The following is a 27,483-nucleotide window of genomic DNA, read 5'->3' on the forward strand; positions in this document are numbered from 1 at the left end:
CAATAACTTCGTTATATTGAAAAAATTATCATGAAAATGTTAATTTCTTAATATTAGTAGCTAAATTGTTTTAAGTTTAGGGCCAAGGTGTAGGTTTTTCAACAACAATCGCTTAAACCTTAATCGCCGCAGGTTGAATAAGGTGTGGGGAGATTAATGAGATGCAATGTTTTACATTGTGTCATCATGAAGGCGAGTTGCCTGTTAAGTATATTTATATTGATTTTCATTTGTAACAAAACTGAATATTACACAAACATCACAGGATTATTTAAATGAAATCATCCATTTATTAAAGATGTTCAGCATCCAACAGACATACTGCAAAATCTAGTATTATCATATAGTTTTAAATGAATAAAAGGCCTTCCAGGAACGGCCCCGATCGACTGTGGGAAGACTATAATTAGGTTAAATCTGGAAATTTTACACTATAAAAACAAATCAATATCAAACATCCTATTAATTCATAAGGGTCTAATTAACATAGTATATTTTCAAATTTTCTTGGGCATGCATATTATATATATTACATATAAAATACAGGGTGTTCCTTAAAGGCGTGCTAATATTTAAGGGGGTAATTCCTGGACCCATTTTAAGAAAAAAAGTTCCTATGAACATATGTCCTAAACGTCTTAACTTTAGTTAAAGTTAAAAAAAATCAGTTTTTTAATAATAACTTAAACAATATTGTAGAAATTTTAACGACTTCTTCAATTTTAATTCCCTGAAAATCTAATGCGGTGTAAAAATGTTTGTTCGTCGATTTTTAAAAAAAATTAATAAGTTAAAAAAATTAATAAATTTAAATGCCGTTTACGCTTTTATTTAACGCAAATAATAATAATATATAATAATAATAATAATAATAATAATAATAATAATAATAATAATATAATTGTGCGGAATTAAATGACCTAATTTTTAGCATCCTAACAATTACGTAGGGGCTGTTGAAACCACGAAGTAGACTGTTTATTTACTTTTATTTATTTACTTTTTTATAATTATATATATAAGAATATATTTACAAAATAAAGAAGGAGAAAGAGAGAAAGAACAGTAAGTGAGATCGAAAGAAAAGAAGCGTAAAGAAGAGAAAAGAAGAGATGACGCTATAAATGCAGTGCTACGTCACATATTGTATAATTAAATAGATTACATATTAATCAAACATTTTTTTCCAAATTGAATTTCTAAATGTGAAAAACTGAATGTAGCTCTCTACGTCTTGCCATATCTAACCATTTTACATCTTTAAGCTTATAAGTAATGCTGTTGCGTCTTCGTATACTAAAAATAAATCTTAGACAGGAGTTTTGAACAACTTGAATTCGACATGGGCCATAAATTGGGTCAAAAAAGTTAAAGTGAGATAAGACTAAGGATTCGCATAATGTTTTTTTTTGTTGTTTGATTTAAATAATGCCTGTGTGAATAAAGCATTTTTAAGGTTGAATAGGCTATTTTAAGTTTTGTTGTGATGTGTTCTTTAAATCGTAATTTATGATCTATAATTAGACCATAAATTAGAAGTTTTTTGCACTATCTTTAATAGTAATCTTTTCGTTTCCTATTTTTAAGTGTAGATCATTAATGAGTGAATGTCACTGGCAAACACAATTGCTTCGGATTTGGCTGGATTTAGTTTAAGCTGAATATTTGTCGATTTTTCGTATAAGTACTGAAGATCACTATCTATTTTTAAATTGGCTTCCTCAGTACCAGGAACAGTGAAGCTGTAAATTAATTGGGTATCATCAGCATACATATGGTGATCACAGTATTGAAGACATTTGTAGATATTACAAATGTAAATAGAATATCGGAGAGGGCCCAGAATGCTTCCTTGAGGAACACCAGCTGTTTTATTTTTGCACTACTTGAAAGAGAGTCACCGATGCAAACTCTTTGAAACCTATGTGTTAAATATGATTTAATTAGCCCTAATGCCATGTCAGACAATCCAATATACTGTAGTACTGCCAACAACAGTTCATGGTTTAAAGTATCAAATGCTTTACAGAAGTTTAGCATATTAAGAACAGATGCATTTTTCAAATCTAATGATTTAAATATTGAATCACTGACCTCAGCAAGAGTTGTCTCACAACTATGCCCCTGTCTAAAACCGGATTATTTAACGGGTAAAATATTATTAGAATTTACAAAACTGCCAATCTGAGTCTCCAATACTTTGTCTAAAATCTTGGATAAGCAAGGAAGGATAGAGAATGATCGAAGGTCGCTAAATTCCTTAGGGTTGTTACATTTGCACAATGGACTGAGTTTGGCTTGCTTCCATGAATCAGGAAATGTACCTGATATCAAGCAAAAGTTTACAAGATGTCTAATATGAGGAATTAAAAATGGACAACAGAATAAAATAAGATTTAAATTTAATTTATCTTGGCCAATTGCATTTGATTTTAGGTTATAAACTACTTTTAATATAAATCTGCCACAGAAATAAAAGAAAATGAATTTGTAATATTGAGCTTGTTATTTAGATAGGATAATAATGTTTCATTATGTATGTTTTGATTATTGGTATTCATCAATGAAAAATAATTATTTAATTCATGAACGTTGGACAAATGTTCTGGAATGTGGTTTGATCTATTTTTTATTATATTTATTTTTTTAAGTTCTTGCCATTTCTGCTTAGTGGTACCTTGCTTAAAGGTGGTATTCAGATAAGCTTTTTTTTCAGCTCTTATGGTCGATGTTGTAAAATTACGAAGTTCTTTATAGTAAACCCAGTGATTGGGGTTTTTAGTGGCTTGGAATCTATTAAGTGCTTTATTGCGAAGTTTTAAACTTGAAAATTTAACTTTTCATTGTTTTGAAAAACAAATTATTTCAAGAAAAGTAGTGGCGTAGTAATTTTTTCACTAAAAATATTTAATAGAAGACCTATGGGAACGCCACTGGCAGAGAAAAAGTTTTTTTGCACATCAAAAAATGCGTCTTGATGCAAAGAATACATGTACCAAATTTCATAAAAATGTCTATGTATCTACATTATTGTTTAAGTTATTATTAAAAAACTGATTTTTTTTTGAAAACCTTAACACCTTGTATTTCAAAAGTTAAGACGTTTAGGATATATGTTCATAGAAACTTTTTTTCTTAAAATGGGTCCAGGAATCACCCTTTTAAATATTAGCACGTCTTTAAGGTACACCCTGTATATCCTCTGATCCAATAAAGACACTAGCAGATCCTCTTCTAGCAAATTCATGTACTTTCTCATTTCCTGGTAGACCACTTTATACCGGTACCCCTAAAAATAAAACATATAACACTAAAACGTAAAAAATAACATTGCTTACTCATATGCCCTGTTATAGACAAGCTAGTCTTTATAATTTTCCCAGCTTCAGAGTTGCTGTATTTTGCAATATCTTTAGGCATCAAACAAAAGGCTTTAAGTTTTCTATACAATACTTATTATTAAAATACATTCCCATAAGAAAAAGTCTAGACATAGTAAAAAATTCTCATAAGAAATAGTCTAATGATGTTAGATCACGGGATCGTGCCGGCTGGTTCTTTATTCCTTCGCTTCCGATTCAACAATTTGGAAATAGTTACTCGGATATTTATTTGGTAATGGGTATGCACAAATCATATTCAAGCTTTTGCTGATGACACTCACTTACCCCGTTGTTTTGATGTTGATATGTTTGTGAAAATTCAAGCTCTTATAAGTGAGGATCTTATAACTCTTAATTTATTATCCAAATTTCATTTTTTTTAAATTTAATTTTAAATCGTATAAAGTCTTTTCTTATAATTTTTGGTAATAAAAATTAAGTAGAAGCCTTGAAATATAATTGACCATTTCTGTTGATGAATCTAAAGTTGTTATGGTGGATAAAATACAAAAATTGGTAATTTGCTTTTAAAGAATATTTAAAAACTTTATTTTAAAGGGCATATTTCTCATTAAAAACGTAATAGAAATACATTATACCGTCGTATAAAGAACTAAAATAGTTGGAATGTAGTAGTCTATGCCTCTCCACCGAATATCTACGTTTCAAATAAGTTTTCATATAATGCTGTCAAATGTTACAGTAAGCAGTTTATAAGCAGTTAAGGGCTAAATACGAATAATTTCTGCTGAGGAATTCCTTATTACTGTAATTTTATATATAATTTTCAGTGTGTTCCTTTGATTTTTAATTAAGTATGGTACATAGAATAAATAGAAATACGCTTAACCTAATTTTCTAAATATTTAGTCTTCAGTTCCGTAGAGCAGCTTTCAAGTAGACTAGGCCAAGTGGGGACTAGCAAGTTTTTGTTTTGGTTTGTCTCTTATCACAAACTCTCAGGAACTCCTGAGTTGGAATCATTTTATGGGCATGCATATATAATCGGCAGCTGCAATAAATGCTTTGTTATTTGTTTATTTTATCACTGGTCAAAAATTTGTTATTTTTAAATCAAATTACAAAACAGTTTTACCACTAACCAAAATTCTTTATTTTTACTTTCGACACGTGTTTCGCAATCGATCTTACCATCTTCGGAAAAAGATTAAAACGTCTCGTAATTTGAGCATCACACCAAAGGTTCCAACCATAGGACTATTTTTAAGTCAGTTTCAACATAAGTGCTATCATATGGATAAATGTATTAATTAGATTGTTGTAATATTGTTTTATGCTAATTGCATCGATTTTATCACAGCTAAGGAATTAATTATTTAAAAATGTATCACTTAAGGATTTGTAAGTAATTTTATCATCCTATAATTCGAATTTACCAGAATATACTGAATTTTCATACATCAGATAACTACATCGTATATTTTAATGCAAATTAATAAAAAGTTATATAATATTTATGTATATTTTGTTTGTCAAAAATATTTACACGCTTAGTAAAAATAACACCAATATTATTATTCTATAGATTTTGTTTTGAACTGAGGCAGCAAAGTGCAGATTTTATTACTTTGGAATTAAATGTAAACATAAAAGGCGCAGAGTAAACGTCACATATATTTACTATAGGAGAAGAAATTTACAGGATAGAAAAAAAAAATAAAAAAGGTTTATCATGGATGCTAAGATGTTTAGAAATTAATTGGGGGAAAGTTTTATTATTTTTTAAATTTTAATTCAGGAAATGAAATAAATAGAACCACTTTTAAAGTTCCACATGACTTTGAATGACACGGATTTTTTTTAACGTTAACGTTTTATACGTACAAATGTTAATGCAACTATTTTACCTAATTTAGTGATAATGCTTTCAAACAAGGCTGAATTTAATGGTATGCAAAGCTTTGTCTTGAATGTAAGTTAATCAGACCCACTGGAACTAATTAAAAGCATAATCATATTGACGAGAATCGTTTCTAAGGTAATCCACACACATAAATCTTTTGCTTTTCCGCTCATGGAGCTCTTATAGAAAGTTCCTGTTGAAAGCATTTATTTGTTAAATAAAGGTAGAGTGATTCAAATGAGTTTTCTACTTCAAGCGTATTTCAGAGAAACAAAAAATTGAAAAAAAAACATTTATTTGCCTTTGGAAGGCAGTTATTACAATTATGCATGAAATTAGGTAAAGGCTTTTACCTAATTTTACGCGATGCATATATGGCGTAAATTTGAAGTTTGAAGAATTTTTCTATTATGCAGCACAAATCTGGTTCTATGTTATATATTTTGCGTCCTCTTGACTGTTGTCTTAAAATATCTCCAAATCGAATAAGGATGGAGAAAATTAGGCCACAAGATAATGGGGACCAATGGGAGTAAATAATGCGATCTGGAAACTTAGTGAGCCGTAATTGTAATATTTCTCGTGCTGTATAATGGCATCATTCTGTTGAAACTAAAGATTTTCGATGTCCATATCTTCCCGTTCGAAGTCCATATCTACAAGAAAAAATTCTGTGATTTAAAAAATAGGTTCGTTTGATAACAAATCGATGTTCTGGGATTTTTACCAACAATTTTGAAATAGGAATATTGCGTTTTGTATAACCGGTTGCACCACTTAATGTTTGCCACTTTCTATCCAGTTTGCATGAATTGTGTTCCAACTGATTCAAGTGAAATACGAATAATTTTTCCTTGATCGACCATTTTTATCGATCACATTATTTGACAGAATTTGTTTGATTTTCTTATATTTTGAGGTTATTAATTTCGTATTCAGAAATCCAGTGGTGTTTCCAGAGAAATTTTATCATAATTATGGTTTTGAAGGAACACCATTAAGGACTTTAAAAACAAATATACATAAACTCTCTGTGTATTCATAGAGTGCTAAGAAAAATATATAAAATAGTCTGATAGGTGTTTAAAACTGTACCCAATTTTAGAAGATTAAATCTGAACTTGACAACAGCTTGACATAGCCTGTTGACCTCTTTGCCTGCTAAATCTCATAAACCAGCACTTATTGATATTAAGCATCATACCATTAAGTTCACACCAGAACGAATTTTTGTGCAAAGCAATAATATCGTTTGGACAAACAATCTAGAGCTTAGGTTGCGTAGACCTTAGCTTCTACAGGACCGACAGGACCAAGAGACAGACATGGTTTACTTTATTGAACGCATTACTAAATTCAGTGTAAATAGCATGCGTTTTTTTGCCATTTTCAAATACCTTGTAACTTTCAATTTTTAGGGAACTTTGCATATTTCAATGATTAATTAAAACTGAGATGCAGTGGTAAAAGAGTTTAAAAAGACTTTGTTCATTTAAGAACCTGCCCAACCCCTTTATATAGTCATTATCAGGCAATAAATCTTAAATGCAGCTTACATTATTCATATTATTAATATATGATAAATGAACGGCAAACAGATTGGCAATGGAGATACCAGAGTTATCAATGGAGCTTTCAAAAAGAATGTTATTAGGTATAGTAGATGTGCCCTTATGTGACTAAAATCATACAAATTTCCATAATTATGTATTGTCTTTTTCTTTATAAAACTTTGAGCTCTTACAATATAATTTTTATAATACTACTTCATTTCTTTATTTAATTCCATTCTGAAAAAGTAGTTGCTTGGACTTGAAACTATTTATTCACAGGCTTGACTACGTCATTGTCCGAAAATAATGGGTCATGTTCAGGGATGCAAATATTATCTATATATTGTCTGATTGAATGGGCTCTCTTTTTGAATTTTTTCACAAAACGATTGTTATTATCCTGAGGTGTTTTTAAATCATTTCAAGAACTCATCAACAGTCATTCAAGAGTCACTTTCAGGAGCATTCCTAATCCTTGCTCTATTGGATTATTGTTTTAACCAAATAAATTTGGGAATGAATCGTGTTACTTTTTACTTATCCTTAATATTTTTAATTGTAACTGCAAACTTAACTTAGGTTCTCTGAAATACTATAGAAACTTGTTACATTGGTTTCAAATATCTCGATAAAACAGGTGTAATATCTCGATAAGACATTTTTATTGTTTTCTATCTATTAAATACTTTTTATGAATTGTATATGTCTGGTTTATCTCATAGCGCCAGTTCTGCATACTAAAAAGGACTTACTTGGTACTCTGATCGTATGCTCGTAGCTTCAAAGGTTTGAGCAAGCTTGGCACCAATAAAGTGGTGTCGACCACAATGCCTAATCGTTCCCTTAAGCGAATCGACTTTTATACATAAGTAGATGGAAACTTTGGAGAAACCAACTACTAGATGGTTATTAGTCTCTGTACACAGTTTTATTTGTCTATAGCATATCAATATTTTTAACTCGCTGCATCACTGCATCATACCTTTTAATATGACTATAGAAGGTAGAAAAATAAAATCTGTCCTGCGAACTACATTGCCTGTATCACATCCGCACAAAATGTACATTATATTTAGGTATAAATCTGACAATTAGCCTTATCATTACATTAACTATTCAATGTAATAAATAGCGGCAATATAAAGTGTTTTTTAACAACTTTAAATAACAATTGTACGTTAATTTAGTGGAATTTCTTTTTTTAGTTTCTGTTTTTTTCCACTGCTCGACTACAACAGTTAATAAAATTAACGTTTTTATCGTAATATATGAATCATGAATGAGCTGTTTCTTATATTTTTAACAATAAAATAATAGAATTTTAGACAGTAGTTTCTTTTGTAAAATAAAAAAAATATTACATTTAAGTTATAGCGCCCTAACTATTCTATGTGGTTGTATAATTCAAACTAATAAAAAATATAAAACTAAAGATAAATAACTAATTTAACCATAATTCATATATTTTTATTTAGTTTTCTTTTCTATTGATCACAAAACTAATAATCTCATAAAAGCTTTAAATTAATTAAAAATATGTCGAAAGAAAAAAGCCACAAAGTTATTTTATGAAGAGAAGCCAGGTGAAATTCAAACACAATTTAAAAATGTACAAAAACGAAATATTTTTATTAACGCTGCTAAGATTCCCCTTTACATATTGCGGTAGAATTAAAAACATCCCGTATATCCATATCAAAGAGTCATTCAATCACAAATAATCGAAAAAATAAATAATGTTTATTGAAAACTCCGGTCCGCGGTTTTGTAATTGGTATGTCTGTAATTCAAGATGCCATTACAAAACACGTTTCAAACCTCTTTAAAGGAGTAATAAAGCTTTTTTGCCGACAATTCGTTTCAAGTTCAGTCACTTTGTAGCCGGTAAAAGAGAAAAGTCTCGTCCGATGGTTTACCATTGTAAGTCGTGCTACTTCACTTTTATTTAAAAAAAAAATAGGGTATAAATGCAGCAAAATGAATCTGATTAATAACTGGCTAGAAACTAAACAACCACTAGTACTGAAATGACTTTCTCATTTTAGAATTTAATTATATTTTAAATAGAAGTTTATCTAAATTATATTGTATTCAAAACAAGTCCATCGCCCTACACTAAAAAAATGAAGACAATTCCTTTGAAGGAAATTGTTGTAAGCTAGTGACGGTTTCAGAGATGAACTCTTCTTCTGAAATTTCATAATCGACGAGATGTATAAATAATTTTCAACGACAAGCTCGCATACAGTAAGAAGGGGTCCTAGAGCTATGACATATGAGTTATAACTAACGAAATATGAGCTCAATGCTAATATGACCATTTAACTGTAGTTCGCCTACAGCAGCAAGTAGTGGATTAGTTGAGCACATCTTTACATTGCGTATATTTCCATTTGAAAGTCACTGGTGGATTTATTCAGTGCCTATGAGTAAATGCTCGTGTAATACTCCTGTTTCACTGCAGATGATTTATATCGGTGGTTTCTCTGAGTGCCTGGGTAGGTTTTTCATTTATCCAATCGGATCTAATTTCATTTTTGTGAGAATTTTTTGCTCAGATTGATATTTGTTTATTATGTCATCTTCAGTAAAGTCGAATAATATAGCCCTTCTGGTAGCTCCCTCTATAGAAAGGTTTAAAGTAAAGATCTCCAGTTTCCCTAGTTTTCACCCGCTAGAGTCACCGAGGTAAATGTCTCTAGTTACTTAGTGTTCCTTTCACGAGTAAATGACATGCTGGTGGTTTTTGCCTAGTTTATGCTATCATTCTTCTGCGATATTTACGTTTCTTCATATAAGATTATACAATCTGTGTTTAAATTTGTCTTTAAATTGTCTTATAAGCCATGATGTATATTAATCTGTGGAGTGCTCCATCAATTAGTAGAATCTCCAATAAAGGTTCGGTTGGAATTGTTCGCGTGACAAGCATTTCTTAAATCCACTAGATAATGGTTTTATTAATTTTTCCAAAGATATTGTTTACCGCCACATGTTATCTGTAATGGAAAATTTCTGATATATCCAGAAAGCCAGAAAGGTACGTCGCAGTTTTTGATAATTCTTTTCGATACTCTATCAAGCAAGCTTTTGATAGGTATTTAAAAAAAATAGGCCATTAGAATAAAAGCTTTAAACCAGTCAAGCCTGTCCTTCATATTATTTATGAATAAAAGAACAAGCAAAGAGGATACGTTAGAACTTTGGACACCATATATTTTGGAGCCCTAAAACTGTCAGTTTCAATAAACGGATGTCTTTCTGGAAAATAGGATTTAAGGAAATTTAATAATTTTTATGAAACCCCAGTAACTTGAATTTTTGTCACACCCTTTTGAATTATAAATTACACTGACTAATAAATCGCGCCATACATCAGTCGAAACTTTTACCGTTTTAAGACTTCTTAGAACGAATAAGTAATACTTTAATGTGAAAAAACGTATTAATATTATTCATATTTCTTTTCCAAAAATTTTGTAGACCAATATTTGTTTTTTCCGTGAATATATAACCTTATTATTTTGCAATTAATAAAAAACGTATTAACTTGGCTAAGCTGGCAAATTACATATTTTATTATTATTGGAAAGTCAGATGAACCATTTACATTTTTACGTATAGCAGTTTCGCTCTGATAAAAAATAATTATTAACGCATTGTCAACGAACCAAATAATTAACCTCCATTTTTTTGTTTCAATCTACTTTTTCACCAAAATAATAATAAACTATTGAACGAGCTTTCAATAAATCTATCACCGCTTGGTAAACTTTTCCACGAACCAATTGATTTTCGCCCGCTCAGTATTAACGGGAAGTTTTGTTTAATTTATATACGGAAAAACAAACTCTGCTCTACTGGGATATTGTATCTTTTTTCGTTTTCGACGTTTTTGGTTTTTTTATACACCGCGCAGTGTTAAATTCAATTTACATTCGGTATTATAAGCAGTGTTGGGGTATTTTTGCATTTAAATCAAATTGTTTGTTTTAATTTTATATATGAATATGATTGCAATAAAAATTTCTATTAATTACCCACTATATAATTACTAAGAATAATAATAGATTATTTATTTATACAGTGCGGTTCTTCATTGTCCCCTCTCTTTTATCTTTTGAATGCGTTTATATAAAAATGTAAAATTTGGCACAAAACAGTTGCAACCTAAATATTACTTTTTGGTCCCTAGCTCATTTTGCAAAACTTCAAGATTACAGCGGGACGCCATTTTGAAAAATAAATAGAGGGGGTCATGAGATAAATTGTTTGAAAGCTCCTACTGAATACTTTATGGTCCTAGACTAACTATCTATACTTATCTATTATACTTCTACCCATAGCAAAATGGCAATCCATGTGCCAAATTTCAAATTTTTATATAAATGCATTCAAAAGATAAGAGGGAGGGGGGCAATTAAGAGCCGTACTGTATTAATAAGTCTTTTATTAAAAACAATTAAAAAAAATCCGGTTTAAGTATTAGGTTGTATACTATGATACCCAAGTTGTCAAGTTATTTATTTTTAAGTTTACTTCTGCTGATAGTTTAGTTGTATGCAGTGCGAGGACAAAGATCTGTAACTTTCAAAACTTTTAAGAATATGCATTCTAAGCCTTTGAATTATTTATATTATTTTATATATTTCTATAATGTTAAATTTATTATTATACTTGTAGTAATTTGTAGGCTCAAGCCACAAGGCAAATATCATATGGTTTTAGAGAAACAGCTGTCTTTGTATTTATCATTTTATTAAAAAATCACGCGCCCTTCTTCTGGAAACTGAATTTTTAAAGTGGAATATTGGAGGAATGGAAAAAATTAACCATTAAGTTTACCCATCTTAAAAAATCATTTAAAACAATCTGTGAAAGTAAATCTCTGTGTGGGATCAAATGAAAGTCGCGTTTTAAGTTTTATCATTGCCGACGTTTCAGCCTATATACGGCCACATTACAATTACAAACATACGAAAATCAAGTGAACGATATAAAAAAATTATTTTAGAAACAATGATCTTTCTAGTTCTTAAACATAAGGCGAACCAAGAAGTGATTTAATATAAGTTTCCCAATATTCCCATTCAACATCAAAAATATTGTTCCAATACATCAAATGAGTTATATTATTAGATGTAGTGAAGAATAATCAACAAGAATAACATTGCATGTTTGTTTCCTATTAATTTTTTAATTTTTTTTTCCAAAGTGATTTTTTCTTATTCATGTTAATTTATATAGATTTATTAAATAAATCCAGCTAATTTCTTGCAAGTAATGACTATATAGCGCACTATACTGTTCTTTATTTATGTTTCCACTGTCTCTGAGAATTATTGCCAATAAATATCTAACGTACTTTCTAAAGAAAGAAAGCTAGCATGAAGAATTAATAAACGGCAAAAGGACAAGTTTATCAGGATCCTCCGTAAGACGGGAAGTAAAAAAATTTGACTTATTCAGGGTAAGGCAACCAGGAAATCAAAGAAAAGAGAGGAGAATACAAAACATAAGGAATCATGAAGAGGAGCGAACAACCAATTTGTGTAATTAGTACCTCCGGCCTTAAAACAAAAATATAGCATCCACTCTAAGGAATGATAAGATACTTGTGTCATACAACCTTAACCCAAATTTCAAAGGAAGAAAGCTAGCAGGTAAAGTAATGAGGAATCTAAAGACAAGAGAGAAAGAGAAATGAAACATATGATAATTCATAAAATACAACAACTATCTGTCTCAAATTAACCAGTTGCTAGTATGTTATATTAGTATGTTTTCTTTATTATAATTTATTTATACAAATGTAACTTAGAAGTAGTTCCCAGCCAATTATGCTGGAACTCATCTGTAAATTTGCTAATGAAAAGCAAAGTATCTTGAACAGATATGGATTTTGTAAGGATGAGTGTATGCAAAAAGTTCCTGGAAGTCCTTAATAATTCGGAAATGTATACGTCTATTAAAAAGTATCCCAAATAAGACTTATAATATCTTTTAGATCAATTTTATAAACATATTTTTCATTCGCAGAAGTCATCATAACAAATATATAATTACCTTTTTTAATATGACCTGTTTCTTTTTCAATGGCAATTTTTAAATCTCACTCATTAAATATTTTTAGAACATTTTAATATTACTGCATGTAATATATGTGAACCGACTAGATCAAAAAAGGGCTTAAACAGCAGCAGTGTAACCTCGTAAGAATTTACATCTTAAATCGAAATCTAATCAAAGGAACGATATAGTTTCACAGTCTGTAAACAGTTTGTAACTAAAAGACATAGAAATAAATACTTATACGGAATTGGACAGCTTTTTTTTGGAATGCTTAAATTAGATTTCATGTTAAGATATTGTATCATGTCAAGTTTTTATTTACAACTTGCAAAATTTTAAATTCCATATTCGGAATATGATATATTCTCTTAGCTTCATTTCTTTACATACAAATAGGAGTCTTGTAAAACTGCTGTAGTGTTACTACTATTAATCAGATGACCCTTTATTCCTTTTAGCTTTTTCTTTCCTCAAAATTCGTTATAACATCTAATTCTTTTTATCTGCTTAGTTTCTTTTTTTAATTATTCAGAAAAGTCTGCTAGTAAATTGTTCCAAATATAAGAACCTTGAAAATATTAGGTACATGACGGTTTATTCTGGCGGAACTTTTAATTTCGCTTTTCGCTTTTTCTATGTTTTTGAGAAAAATTAAATAAGAGATTGTTCATGCAGAAAAACTTTAAAGAGATACACGTCTTTTAATTATGTGGTAAAAAAAATACAGGTAAAAGTATAAATATTCTGTTGGAGATTTTGTCATAAAATGAATATAAATCTGAAACAAAAGCATAGCCATAGTGTTATCGAAAAAAAAACAAAAGCGATAATCGTGGGCAGTAGAGAAAGCCTAAATACCTGCAAACTAGATTCTTGCTATAAGCGGCCAATACCCAATATGTATTAAAATGCAATAATTACCTTAAACCTACGGAAAACATAGTCTCCATATCTATAAAAGGAGGCGGTTGATAAGGCGATAATATAATACTCCCATAATTCCTTATGTTGACCTTGAAGGGATGTGTTTAGACCTCTATACTGGACAAACTAACGCATCCGAGATACGCCGATCATATTATCCCAATTATATAGACAAATACCCTTGATGATGTTTAAGGGGACCAAAACGCTTAGCTGAAGGAGCCACCCTGCGAAGTAATCGAAACCAAGTTTAACTTTCTGGATGTTTTATGCCAAACATTTATATTTTTTACCTTTAAATATATCAACGTAATATACAAGAGGGACTGAATCGCTTTTAGTTTTTGTATGCAATACTTGATGTCCTACAATGCTTCATAATCCCAAGCATTAACCGTTATTGGAGACTTTTGTTTTTAAACGCAATGTTTAAAATATAGCTTGTAGTAAAATCATAAAGTGTTCAAGAGCACAATATCAATGATCCATTTTTTTTGCTGTTTTAGTGAATGTTAGGTCGTTTAGTACAACGCTGATATTAAAAGAAAAAAAGTTTTGAAAAGCTTGTATTTTAATTGACTCCTTATCCAATTTAAGCCTTAAAAATTCCCATTTTTACCAGAAACGACACTAATGTAATTTTTATACTCCTTATTTATTACAATTTTTAGTATTTCAAAGTTTTAGTTTTCTTTAAATATCTTGTTTTATAGTTTGTTTGACCCGTTGTTTACTCGAAAATACTGGTCCAACCCCTTTCCAATAAAATTTTGTATAAAATATTTTTCACTTTAGTCATTCTTATGGCCAGATTGAATAAAGCCTGCAGTTTGTAAGACAAACTTACATATCGTCGTCAATTCATTCACGTGTCAATAACCTTATCTGAATAATCAGAAGTCTGCATTGTGGTCAATGCATGGGATTATGATTTTCATGATACAAAGGATTAAGGTATAGGTTCAGTGGCTTAGCATCACTTATAATTAAACATTTTAGCACTGTTTCGTTAATTTTAAATAAACAAGAGGTGAAAATGATTAATATGCAAATTATTTCTACTTACGTTTTTTTTCCTTTGTATTGTTTAAAAATAATATTGTTTATTTCTGTTATCAAATTTTGATTGAGATTATAATATTTTTGATGATTCTCAAGCCTTTTAATTGCAATGCCGATGTAATAATTTAAAATTAAATTTTTTTGTAAAAAAAATTCTTCAATGATCAAATGTTTTTTATAATAAGTGATGGTTGTTGACCTTACTGCATAATCTGACGCGATAACCCCCTCTTCCACTGACCCATGATGTAATTGAACAACTTGAAAGCAATTACTAAGTAGTAGCTTTCGATTTTCAAAAGGCTTTTGATATAGGTTTCCCTTATAAGTAATTATATAAATTTTCAAAACTAAATACCTATTAAAGAATATTTTTAAAATTACAAAACCTCCTTAAGGGAAGCCATCAGTATCTAATGTCGATGGGGCTTTGTTAACAGACAAAGGGATATTAGATGGTTCGTAAAGAAGTTGTATTAGTTCATTCGTATTTATTCATGCTCTTCATTTAATTGAACTTGATTCAATATTGCTATTTTATTCTGTTATCACGAAATACCAATATGTAATTTCTCTTCAAAATAATTTACCGCAGATCGAAGTTTGGATTCAAAGTAATGGCATGAATTGGTTTAAGTCAATTTAAATATGTTAAGTTCTGCTTATGAAATTGTAGATAACTTTATTTAATATAACTGGTTGACTACCTTAAGTATCGCTCAGTTAGTTTGGCTGTAAAATCTTTATTGGTTCTAGAATATTGGTAGTTATTCTTTGTATAAGTATCTAGGTATTCCAGGTATATTGCCCTATATCATTTGGATATTATGATTAAAGAATGTATATAGGGGTGTATGTTTATGTATATACCCTAATTTAACCAGTTTAGGGATCTAAACATATCCTCCAAGGTCTGCATGAAGAGTTTTGGAAAATATTAAATCACCTTATTAAACGCATCCTTTTATAAATATAAAGCTCTGGATAAGTCTATGGCTTTAGATGAATTTCAGCGTCATGTCCAAAATAAGTAGTTACAAGTAGTTAGTTTCATGTAAAATTTTGGCAGATAAAAAAGTAAAGACAGACACTTACTATGCTTATACGAAAGCTGTATTCACATTATCACATAATCTGACTTAACAAAAATATGGTTTGATTTATCTTTACATGATGGATTTAAGAAGATATACTTTGATGTCTGTATTTTCTCTTGAATAATAATATATATCAAGGCAAATAAATATTAAAAAAATAATAATTTTTTTAACATATGTGTATTATGGTGGTCTTGATTAATGACTAAACACTTTAACACACAAAAAAATATTTGTTTATTTTTTACAAGAGGTTTTTAATAAGTCTAACAAACCGTATATTGTGTCTCACTGTTTATGTATCTTATGTAAAATAAAGAACATTTTAACTCGCCAAACGCCATAGGCTTCCAACAAACAATAAACTAAATAAAAATCACTTAGAGCCTGCAAAAGGATTGCGGTAAAATAATAAACAACACCACAGAATGTTACATAAACATCTGCGGGTAAACTGGTAAGGTTCATATAATTGCCACATTAAAAACAAAATATTTAAAACAAATATTTTACCTCTAATTAAATGTGTTATAATAGCAATTGCAAATTTTTTAGTATTTATAGCAGGTGTTTTATTAAGAGATCAATATTAAAATAATAGTTACGCGCATTGTATGTTATTTTCATGCGATTAATGAACATACATTTTATTTACCTTTGGTTGGCTCTTAATAGTTTTTTTAAATTCAAAAACAAATGTAACTGAAAAATATGAAAACGCGCCCGTTCAAAGAAACCAAATATAAAACTTTTGAATATCCGTGCGACCTTTGTAAAAAAGTTATTCGATGTAGGACTGTAGTTATTATTTATCTACCACTGAAATTCGAGTAATTGCGATGGTATCTCGGTAAGAATGATCTTTAAATGTATCGAAAATGGAAAAAAGGATTATTGATCTAGAGACTTATATGTATAACCAAAATTTGGAGATACTTAAGAGAATTGCTTCATTGGAAGAACGCATTGCTGGTCTTGGACAACACTTATGCGACTTATCTAGCATTTATGGGTGATGGTTGTCAAACATGCATTGCTTTTAAGTTGGCGGTTAGCAAGATTGGCAAACCGATGGCTATTAAGTATCTTATGGGATCAGCTTTAAAGTAGTATGGATTCATATTAAGCAACTCTCAAAGTTTTACTTTGAAATCTATATTTAAACTGCTGAGTTATTGCCTTGTCAGGTCAGTCAGACAAAGTTAGATTTGAGTATGACTGCATCATATGGAATTCACGTTATCAATGTCACATTGATCTGGTTGAATCTGTTTGGCATCAGTTTGCAAAATAGACACTTGGAAGCTAGATAGTTATAGAATTGATGATTATTACCCCGTTCGGAGATTTGATCGCCAATGACTGGAGTTAATTAAGCATTCTATATCCATTGAAGATCAGAAAAAGTGTATAAAAAAACTTCTGTGTAAACTTTTTGTTTTCTTATACATCTCTGTTTTCCTTCCACAAGGCATGCTTATAAATTTTTTTGGCCAAATCTCCGCTCCAGTAAATTATTATATATGATTACTTTTATATACCATATGTGCTGTGCCGAATCGAATTTGTCATTTGTGCGGTATAAATAGCTTGGTTCATGTGATCGTTGCTGTCTCAATTAATTTATATTTTCAGGACTATTCTCGGAAATTATATTAATCCTATATGTAAGTTTAATTATTTTTGATATAATATTCTTTTCTATTACTATAGGCTAATTTATTTTTTATATTATTAAGGATTTCCTGTTATTAGGCAATCATGCCCATTGGAAATAAAGGCCAGTTATTAATTAATTTTATAGATTAATTAATCAAAATGCGGGTTTTAAAATTATTATATTATTTTTTATTAGCCTAGGAGTAGTTGCAAAAAGAACAACTGTGATCATACTTCTAAAATTAAAATATCTTTAATTTTTTATTATTATCAATTTTCTTTTTATTATCAATTTTTTTTTCTATGGAAAATAAGAACATTTATTAATTTTATTTTAGACATTTATTGAACGAAACATTACACTAAATAAGAAAGTATATATTTTTTTTAAATAAAATATTTGTATTTTATAATTATTGTTATATTTTATAGATAAATAGGTTTTCTACAAAAACATTTTTACTCAATCTTTAAGGAAAAATTCCTATTTTAAAGGAATTAAGGATATTTTACTCGTTTATCAGTTGGAATATTTGATAAAATACAGTTCATCTTGTATCTGTACCCATCTAAAAACATTACCTGTTGTCATTTTTATACCTACAAATGATTTAATATGATTTTGCCTGATATATACCTAACATATATCTAAAAATAATCATCAAAAAGTTCTCAAGCATCATATATATTTTTCATGCCATTCTTGTTCAGCATAATATAAGTGTTTCTTTATTTTCTCGGAATAATTTTCACTGTATTCTGAGTATCTTTTAGCATATGTAATATTAAAAACATTGTGTGCTTACAAAATTGTTTTTAAACATCGAATATAAATATAATTAATTTGTATTTATTGGGTTATTTAGGATTAACTATTGGCCCTTTTGACTATCTATTTACAAATTAAGATGTACAAAATACCTTATATTATTTATTTATGTAAAAACTTCCTAAATCATATCCATACAAAATTATATGACCTAAATTGTCAGTACACCATATTATAAAGTTATTTTTAAGCAGCCGTATGCGTTTCTAAATGTTTTTAAACGTATTGATTACATATGCATTTCTAAATTTGAATTAAACAAAAAAAAGGAGTCAAGAATCCGTCAATAGAGGGCGTTTGCAACTACACCAAGTTCCTAGTTTTACAACTAGGTTATGTAATAAGCTGGTAGCGATGACAGTTAAGTGACTATACGAGTCTTCCCGCAACTGCTTTTCTTATATTTTTATAAAGAGCTCATGAAGCTTAAAAGTTGTAAAGGTATAGGTCCAGATGCCGTTTGGGTGTCATAGTGTAAAGTCTACTGACTTAAATCCACTTAAATATATTCACTATCTATTGGAGGTTTAGGATGCAGCTAGGGAGGTGCTTAGTCTGTATGCCTTCAGACTTTTTAAAAGCTTATTGACATTTTTAACTAAAATGTAATAGTATGAGTCATAAAATAAACATGACAAAATTTTCATGTCTTCTTTGCTTCTCTCAAGTTAATAATCTTTTCTCGAAAAGATCTTATTTATTTGCAAATCCTCAAATTACAATTAAAACCTTACTTTTACTTATCGAATATAATGACAAAATACATCAAGGTGAGGATGGTAGATAGCTCTTATATGCTTTTTGTTTTATTAAAGTATTTGTCAGACTAACATAATGTACCCTATTCGGTGGATACCGAATAAACGAAACCTGCTCTATAGATACGCTCATATATAAAAGAGTGAACAAATACTGAGTAAGTATTGATGTTACATTGCGTTCAAATAAATATTTCTTCGATCCAGTATTTCTTAAAAGCTAGAAGTCAAATTGAGATAAAAATACTTTTTAAAGCTGTTAACTCCTTGGATAATTGTTTACCACTATTGACTTCCAAGTTCCGAGTTATACTATCTGTTGTTGAGTTTTAAGTATTCCTTCAAAGTATTTCATCATGTATTGATAATGTTTATATTTTAATATCGCTCTTAACTGTGATTATTAACAATCAACTATATTGTTGGAGCTGTACATTTATTCGTTGTATATGTTATTTTCCAAATTTCAAGATTTTAATCATTTTCATTTTAATTTGAATTTAATTGTATTTTAAATAGTTAAGGCTCGTAAACATATAACTAATTTTTTTTATTTCAATGTACAAATCTTAATTTGAGCCTTGATTTTAGACTTTCCAGATATAAAATATATGGCAAGTGAAAATACAAATCTGCAGACCTTCTTCTATTATACAGGGTGTAAATCAATAGATGCAAAAAAATTCAGGGGCTGATTCTTTGGTACATTTTATGAAAAAAAAATTATATGAAAGGATGTCCTAAACGGCATAACTTTTGAGATACAGAGTGGTAAAGATTGAAGAAAAATATATGTTTTTTTTATGATACCTGTAAAACCCCTGTAGATATTTTAATAAAATTTGGTATGCATTTTCTATGCATCAAAAGGAATTTTTTGAGACTCACTACTATGCCATTTTTTTTTCTGTTTTTGTAATTTCTCATTTATTTCTGAGCAAATTTGATTTGTTGACTTTCTTTTGTCCGAGGTTGCGTATTCGATTAAAAAAAATAAAATCCATCTACCTAAATGTATTATGTGTTTATTATTAAGCTTTACATGTAATCCTAATTTTTGTTTTAAACCAAATGAAAGAAAAAGAAATTAAATAATTTTAAAAAATGTTGAAAATGACCATCCTTTGCCATTATATAAGAGTCTATATTTTAAATTAATGATTTCATTTCATTTCAAGTCATCCATATCTAGTACCGGAATCCTGTACATCAAAGTTTTTAAATGACCCTATGTGGTAAAATCTAGTGGATTCATATCTGGTGACCGAGGTGGCCAAAACTGAAATCCAACTATTTGGATATGTTTCGTCTAAATTACGACGTGCTAATAAACTAAATACATTACTCTTCTAAAATTTAGCGGTAGCACCTCAAGAAGTCCTGGAAGTATGTCTTGGAGAAAACGAGTGTATGTTTCGCTAGTCAATCTCTGTGGTACAAAATATGGGCTAATAAGGTGGTCTCAAATGATTCCAACCCATACGTTTTAAGAAAATTGTTGTTGGTGTTGAGCTTCAACTATGGCATGGGGATTCATCTGCCCAAATGTGATTATTATGGTGGTTAATGATTGCCTCTCTGAAAAAATTAGCTTCGTCGGTAAACAGAATCTTCCTTAAAAACTGAGGGTTTTGCTCAATGACTTCTAACATCCAACGAGAAAATTCAAGATTCCTAGGAAAATCTCGTGGTAATAGAGCCTGGACTCGTTGTACGTGATATGGATATAATAACTGATCCTTTATAATAGTTAATACCGTTATATGATTGACATGTAGCTGCAGACCAATTTTTCTAGTACTGGTGTCAGGTTGTTCATCAATTAAATTAAGTACTGCTTCTTCCAATTCCGGTCTTCTAATATCGCGTTGGCGACGATTAATAGGTTAATACATTATTTGAAAGGTTAAGTAAACAATAAAAATTGTTAAAAGGTTAAGTAATTAGTGGTATACTATATTTTACATCAAAAACCTTAACTTTAAACCTTACACGAATGTCACTAATACAAATAAAAAAAAATTAGTGAGCCTTAGAAAATGCCTTTTGATGCATTGAAAATGCATACTTAAATATCTACAGGAGTTTCACAGGTATTGTACAAAAATCATATATCTTTCGTCAATCTTTACCCGATATCTCAAAAGTTAGGACTTTTAGGACATACGTTCATATAAAGTTTTTTTCTTAAAATTTACCAAAGAATCAGCCTCTAAATTTTTTCGCATCTTTATTTACACCTTGTATATCCTCGTAAATTACGCGAGGGTCTATTGTTTATTGTAAATTGTTTCTCAATTTATTCCGATTTATTTTTTCTTAATTATTGATTAATAAATGCTTTTATATTAATCACAATACTATATTTCACGAAAAAAATTACCCATACTATTTTAAAATACAAATGTATTTTTAGCATCCTGAATTAAAATATACCAAAATCACTTAGGTACTAAGCTGTGTATTGAAACGAGAATAAAAAATTTATTAATTATTTTCGTCGTTAGCTCAAGTACTTCTTCGATGTTTTTCCCATCTATCAGAAGCGTATATTCACATCTACTTCAAAGATTTCTTTTGCCCCAATTCCTTAAATTGTTCGATATTTAATATTCAACGAAATTATAACGAAAAACTGATTCACCTCTCGTCATTAAATTAAACTTGTGTGGTTTTATTGGCGATTGGTTTTAAAAATTTGTTTCAAAAGAAATTTAGTTAAGTTGCTGTTAAATAACCAACATGACCAAACATCCCACATATTTACGTATTATTTTGGCATAACATATTATGGCACTAACTACAGGTTTATAAAGCTAATTTTATGTTTGTCATTTTTACTATAAACCGTACGATTTTGAACATTTAAATAAACATTGACTGATTCTTGATGATCAGACAAAGTAATTTAATAGTTGATCTTTATTCTTAATTTATTGATTTTAATCAATATAACTGACATTTTATTTATTTATAAACATTATTATATATACAGTGTGATCCAAATTGGGTGTACATGTATGGGTATCTTGAAAACTATAAGAGATAAAAAATTGGCTAAATGGGAAAAGTTGTAGGGCATTTAGTTACCAATTAAGTGCCACTTTTTGGTCCTTTTAATTTAGTAGATCCTTTTAATTTAGTAAAAAAACAAAATGACCGCCATAAGAAAAAAAGAAGTTGAGGATGGAATCTCAGAACCAAAACGTCGAAAACAAAAACTGAATTCAGGTATGCATGATCCTTAAAAAGTTGTTTTAATAATGCTTTTACAGATTTTAAAAATACGTTGAAATAAAAAAAATACAGCCCTTTTTCAAAAATGCAACTTTTTGATTTATTCCAAATATTTCAAAATCGGAAAAAGATAAAATCGTTCTGAAAGCGGCACTTAATTGGTAACTAAATGCCCTACAACTTTCCCTATTTAACCAATTTTCTGTCTCTTATAGTTTCCAAGATACCCATACATGTACATCGAATTTGGGCCACACTGTATATACCATATTATATAATATTTCCACTATTTAAAAAAAAAAAGATCAAATTTAAATAATGTTAACAAAAATAGCATAGAACCTAGTTAATAAACACAAATATTGAAGATTGGTTTAAAGACAAGATAATAATCTCCCAACAAGGTGCTTAAATAAACGTATTGAAAAATAAATACACACGGCATACTCATTGAAGGTTTCTTAAATTCGAGTCAACGGCAGTAATTTGTAGAATGAGCAATAGTACAAAACACATCATTTCCTCCTATTCCTAAATCCATATTAAAGTAAAATCTACTTATCAAATATCTACATCTCTATCAATAATTTTAAGTTCAAAAATCTGCAAACCGTCTTCTATTCCGAAGTGTAGATAGTTCAATCAAAAAACAGTCTTACCACTAACAAGAATGCAATAAAGAGCTTAAGTTAGTGGTAAAACTGTTTTGTGATTTGAGTTACACCCAAGGTTCCAAACATAGGAATATTATTGTGTAAACACTCCTTAAAAGACTAATATCGTTTGAAGGCATATGAACGACGAAATTTGTTCTGTACAGGTTGCACTACATTAATATGATTTTTATAAAAGGATGTTCAAACCACTGACAAGTAGTCTAATACGGAGTAAACAATAAAAATGTATATAGTTCTTGGAAGAAAAACTCCTACATTGAATAATAACAGATAATAATAGCAATAAAAACATTAATAGAAAAATTTTATTAATTTAGAATTGCGGTATTTGACAGTCATCGAATAGATCTAAAAATTTTAAGTTCTGAAAAATAGTAATAAACCCCTGCTAGAATAAATATCTTTACATGTACAAGTCGATAGAATATTAGAACTTTATTTAAATCAACTCGAATTCCGTGAAAGCAAAGCCTTTCCTCCTATCGGTCCCAAAACGTTCAGTTATTGATATTATAATATTTCTTTTTTTATCGTCATGCTTTTCTAATGAAATAGTTTATTTTACAATTGTTTTATTTAGTATTTTTGAATAGTTCTACATCAATGAACCATTAAATCTACTGAGATAAATAGTTGGAGTAACATTGACTAAATCATAAATTTTCCTGTGAGCATAGAAATATTAAATTTTGTATCTTCTGTTCTACATTGATTCTTAAAATTTTCCTAAATATTGGTTATAAATGCTTTTATCTTAAATCACATTTAACGAAAAAAAAATCGCTCTTCATATTTTAAAAGTTTCTTTTATCCTAATTCCTTAAATAATTGGATTATTGATACTCTAAATAAAAAACTGATCCCTCTTTGCCTTTTGTTATTTAATTAAACTTGTGTGGCTATATGGTTGTTTTTAAAAGTTTGTTTTAAAAAAGGATATACTTTAGCTTTACCCAAAATAAACGATCATAAAACGGGAAATGGTAAGCTTAGAGGTAGCATTTTCCTTATTATCTCCGCAACACGTATATCAAAATTTGGAAAATACACTTAATTTTTTAGCTCTTAGGAATCTTATAATTCATTAATTCTAATAGAAAATAAAACAAAAGAAATGCCTATAGTAAGACATATACCACATACCAAAATACTAAACGGAAAGCAATAATCCTAACAGCCTTTACTAGGAAAATTGAACAAAAAAAGTATCGTGTTAACAAAAGGTTTATTTTAGACTGGACTTTCGACCACCATACAGTAATGCGGCCTCGTACTAATGGATTATGTATACGTATATACAAAGCTGCCATCAGGAGGGTGTAAAAAAGGATGCATCCTGCCATAAAGCTGACACGGTTGGTCCGAGTGACGGAGCTTTAACAGACCGTGTTTTAATTTGAATCCGGAATAACCTTTTGTCTACTTTGCGAGACCCGTGTGTGAGAGTTCATTAGCAACTACTCCGGAAAATTTTGTATGTCACACCACTTGAGCTTTAGCCCTGGAAAACAAAAGGTTTTAAGGGGCCCTATATAATGGACGCAGCTTCTAGCAGTACGGTCTCATATTATTTTTTTGAAATTTAAATTAAAAGACAAATCACCAGACTAGTTGGGTTGACAAGAACTAGGAGAGTCAAAAGAACTTTTTAGCTTGCCTAGGTCTTTTTAAGCCTATAATTCTTGTCCTAATTTCTTGTTCTATGTGGAACATTAATGATAGTAGCAGCTATTTTTATTATAAAATATTCTAAAATTGCTATTTAAAAATATTATAAATACTATTTTTATTTATATTTTTATCAGGTTGCTTTTTGTTTCAGGTATGTGCCATTATTTCAAAGTATTATGAGCAATCAAATTTAATTAGGTAAGTTTATAAAATAAATAAGTGGAGATCGTCTTGTGACCAAGAACGAAAGCAAGTAGAACATTACTGACACATCAAAACCAGCCTTATCTATACCAAAGTAAGTAAATCATCGGAGTATGTTATAATTATAGTATAAATTATATTTGCAATGACCACATTTTACTCAATACCCTCCTTACCACTCTCCTATACTTGCTTAAGCAAGTTACCCTATTATTTTTATTTAGTAGATTTGTTGTTGATCCTTTGTACCTACCAGTGGACTCACATTTTACTCAATTGACTTGCGCCTAAATAAGTTTATTTTGTATTGGATCTGTAAATTTACAATTTTAAGTAACAACGAAAAAGTGAGGATTCGAACCTAAGGCCTTACGTTCACACGATTAGGCCATCATGCCCTCCGTAGGCTGGTTAGTCAAAAGGTTAGTAAATTATTCAAAAATAAAAGTGAAATATTATAATCCTAAGAAAAAAAGAATATTGAGTGGAATATGGTTTAACCTGATCCGGTTCATTTCTGAATTCAAGATTTTTTCTAAATTCTGTAGATACGCACCTCAGACTATAAGGCCATACAAGAGATATGTTTTAACGAGAGAATAATATCTATTCTTAGTTGTAGATATTAAAAACTATTCCTTAAAATTTTAAATACAGTAATGGTTAGAAGAAACTTTCTTGCCATGTCATATCTTAATAAAAAGATATTATCTATTTTTTCCCGTGAATATCAAATAAAACATCAGTGAAAAATATACATCAAGTTTCAGTCTCAAACAAAAATAACAAATCAATGAAGATACACGTATTTCGCCCCTAACGGTTTAAATATATAAATATTAAACCTAAAATTTAAAAGCGTATATGTATATGAAAATGATTAAAAGAAGAAATAACTACCTACACACTTCACTTTAAAATTAGAGCAAAGCGGAAAAAATGTCATATTAACAATTATAAAAATAAATAAAAAATTAAATTTTGAAAATAATAAAAGTTAAATGCCTCTATGAACGATAAATTTACGAGCAAGACTTATTTATAGTTTGAGTTAGTTGATGTTGAGTCATTTGCAAATGACGATAACATTATAAAAGGGAAAAAAATAATTACACATTGTGTTGTCACAACATTGCTGATATATTATCAGCAACCAGGTAACGAGTTCTTTGCCCTAAAAGCTTTCATAAAGCTCTCATGTGTGCATCAGCTCCCTATGTTGCAAAAAATATAAGAAGAAGTGATTCGCAAAAGCTGATTTGGTGCATTATATATTTGGTGTTTCTTTATTGATTTTATTAGATGTATTGAGATCGAGAGTAAGCGTCTTTTCATATATATTAATAATATTTTATTGCATTGTCTCTGTGCTGTAAATGTTTTAGTAGTGTAGTGCAGTAATTTTTTTGGTTGTTTATTTGTTGTCATTACCCACTAAGTACTTATGGGTTATAAAATCCTTTTATTTGAGTACTGTAATTTTTTTCAAATTGCTTTTTTACTAAAATAGTTTCCTCAACCATAACATTTATGTTATGTTATGTCTTCATGAAAGAAATTGCTTAATAACTCTAATAAATATTTTATCATTTCTGACCATGTAATAGTCATGTGTTTCAGAATTACTTATTGAAGCTTCGTAAATATATTTTTTATAAATTTTTTTACGATATATACAGTTTTTTCATAGAATAATTGATTATCTTTACTTCAATAGGGCCAGTAATATTTTATGTTTTGCATAATACTACTAAAACTTAATACTTTAAAGGTGTTTTTAGTCAATCACTATAAAAGTTAATTATATGAGAGAAAAGAACTGAGATATTACGAAATTTGTAATGACATTGGATATCAAAAAACCTACAGAGAAGTAGGTGACATCAGAATAAAAAGCGTGTTACTTCTTAGGCTTCCTCCCAATCTAAAATTATCGAATAGAGCCATCATCTTTGTGATAACTAAAGGCCAAATTAAAGAATTTTTTAGAAGAATTAATCTGCGTAAATTTTTTTGGTTTAATATGATAACAAATAATATCCCAATCCTAATCGAACCTTCTAAAAGACTTCTCTTGCAATAGACCTGCATTCTTTTTAAGAAGTTTGATTACTGCCGGTTATGGTTTAACCACATTCAATTTATTGGCCTAAGAGAAAAATCAAAGTGTGTCAGATGTCAGACATCGGTAATTTTTTTAAAATTTATTCGTTCAATCCATTAATTTGGAACAGCATTATAAAAAAAATTGCATGACAGGAACTGTATTGTTAGGAACTATTCTGTACTGAATATCACGTGCCAACTTTTTTATTTAAACTATAAACCATATTGATAAAGAAACAAATACATATTCCTTTGAAGTGTTTAACACAATGACTTCTAATCTAAGGTACATTCTTATATAACCAGTAACTTTACCTATGATTATACAGTGCTTTCAGTTCAAAATGAACCACCCCTGTAACTTAAAAAAAAAACCTTAATTAGCTA

General features: G+C 29.2%; 1 protein-coding gene and 1 long non-coding RNA gene across 9 annotated transcripts in view; one reads left to right on the plus strand and one right to left on the minus strand.

The window, feature by feature from the left end:
* The window catches only part of LOC126743407 (uncharacterized), a 527,051-nt gene that overhangs the window by 11,645 nt on the left and 487,923 nt on the right, over window positions 1-27,483 (plus strand). The gene's annotated exons all lie outside the window — the stretch shown is intronic.
* LOC126743419 (uncharacterized) lies at window positions 586-6,499 on the minus strand. 3 transcript variants are annotated; one of them, XR_007662861.1, is made up of 3 exons: window positions 5,975-6,159; window positions 5,601-5,903; window positions 586-3,289 (listed from the first exon to the last, which is right to left on the minus strand). It is a non-coding gene; the product is annotated as an uncharacterized LOC126743419 (long non-coding RNA). The 3 variants fall into 3 exon arrangements; XR_007662860.1 differs by lacking the exon at window positions 586-3,289 and having other exon boundaries at window positions 5,526-5,903; window positions 5,979-6,499; XR_007662859.1 differs by lacking the exon at window positions 586-3,289 and having other exon boundaries at window positions 5,526-5,903; window positions 5,975-6,499.

This window comes from Anthonomus grandis, chromosome 12 (assembly GCF_022605725.1).
Source record: "Anthonomus grandis grandis chromosome 12, icAntGran1.3, whole genome shotgun sequence".
Classification (NCBI taxonomy): Eukaryota; Metazoa; Arthropoda; class Insecta; order Coleoptera; family Curculionidae; genus Anthonomus; species Anthonomus grandis.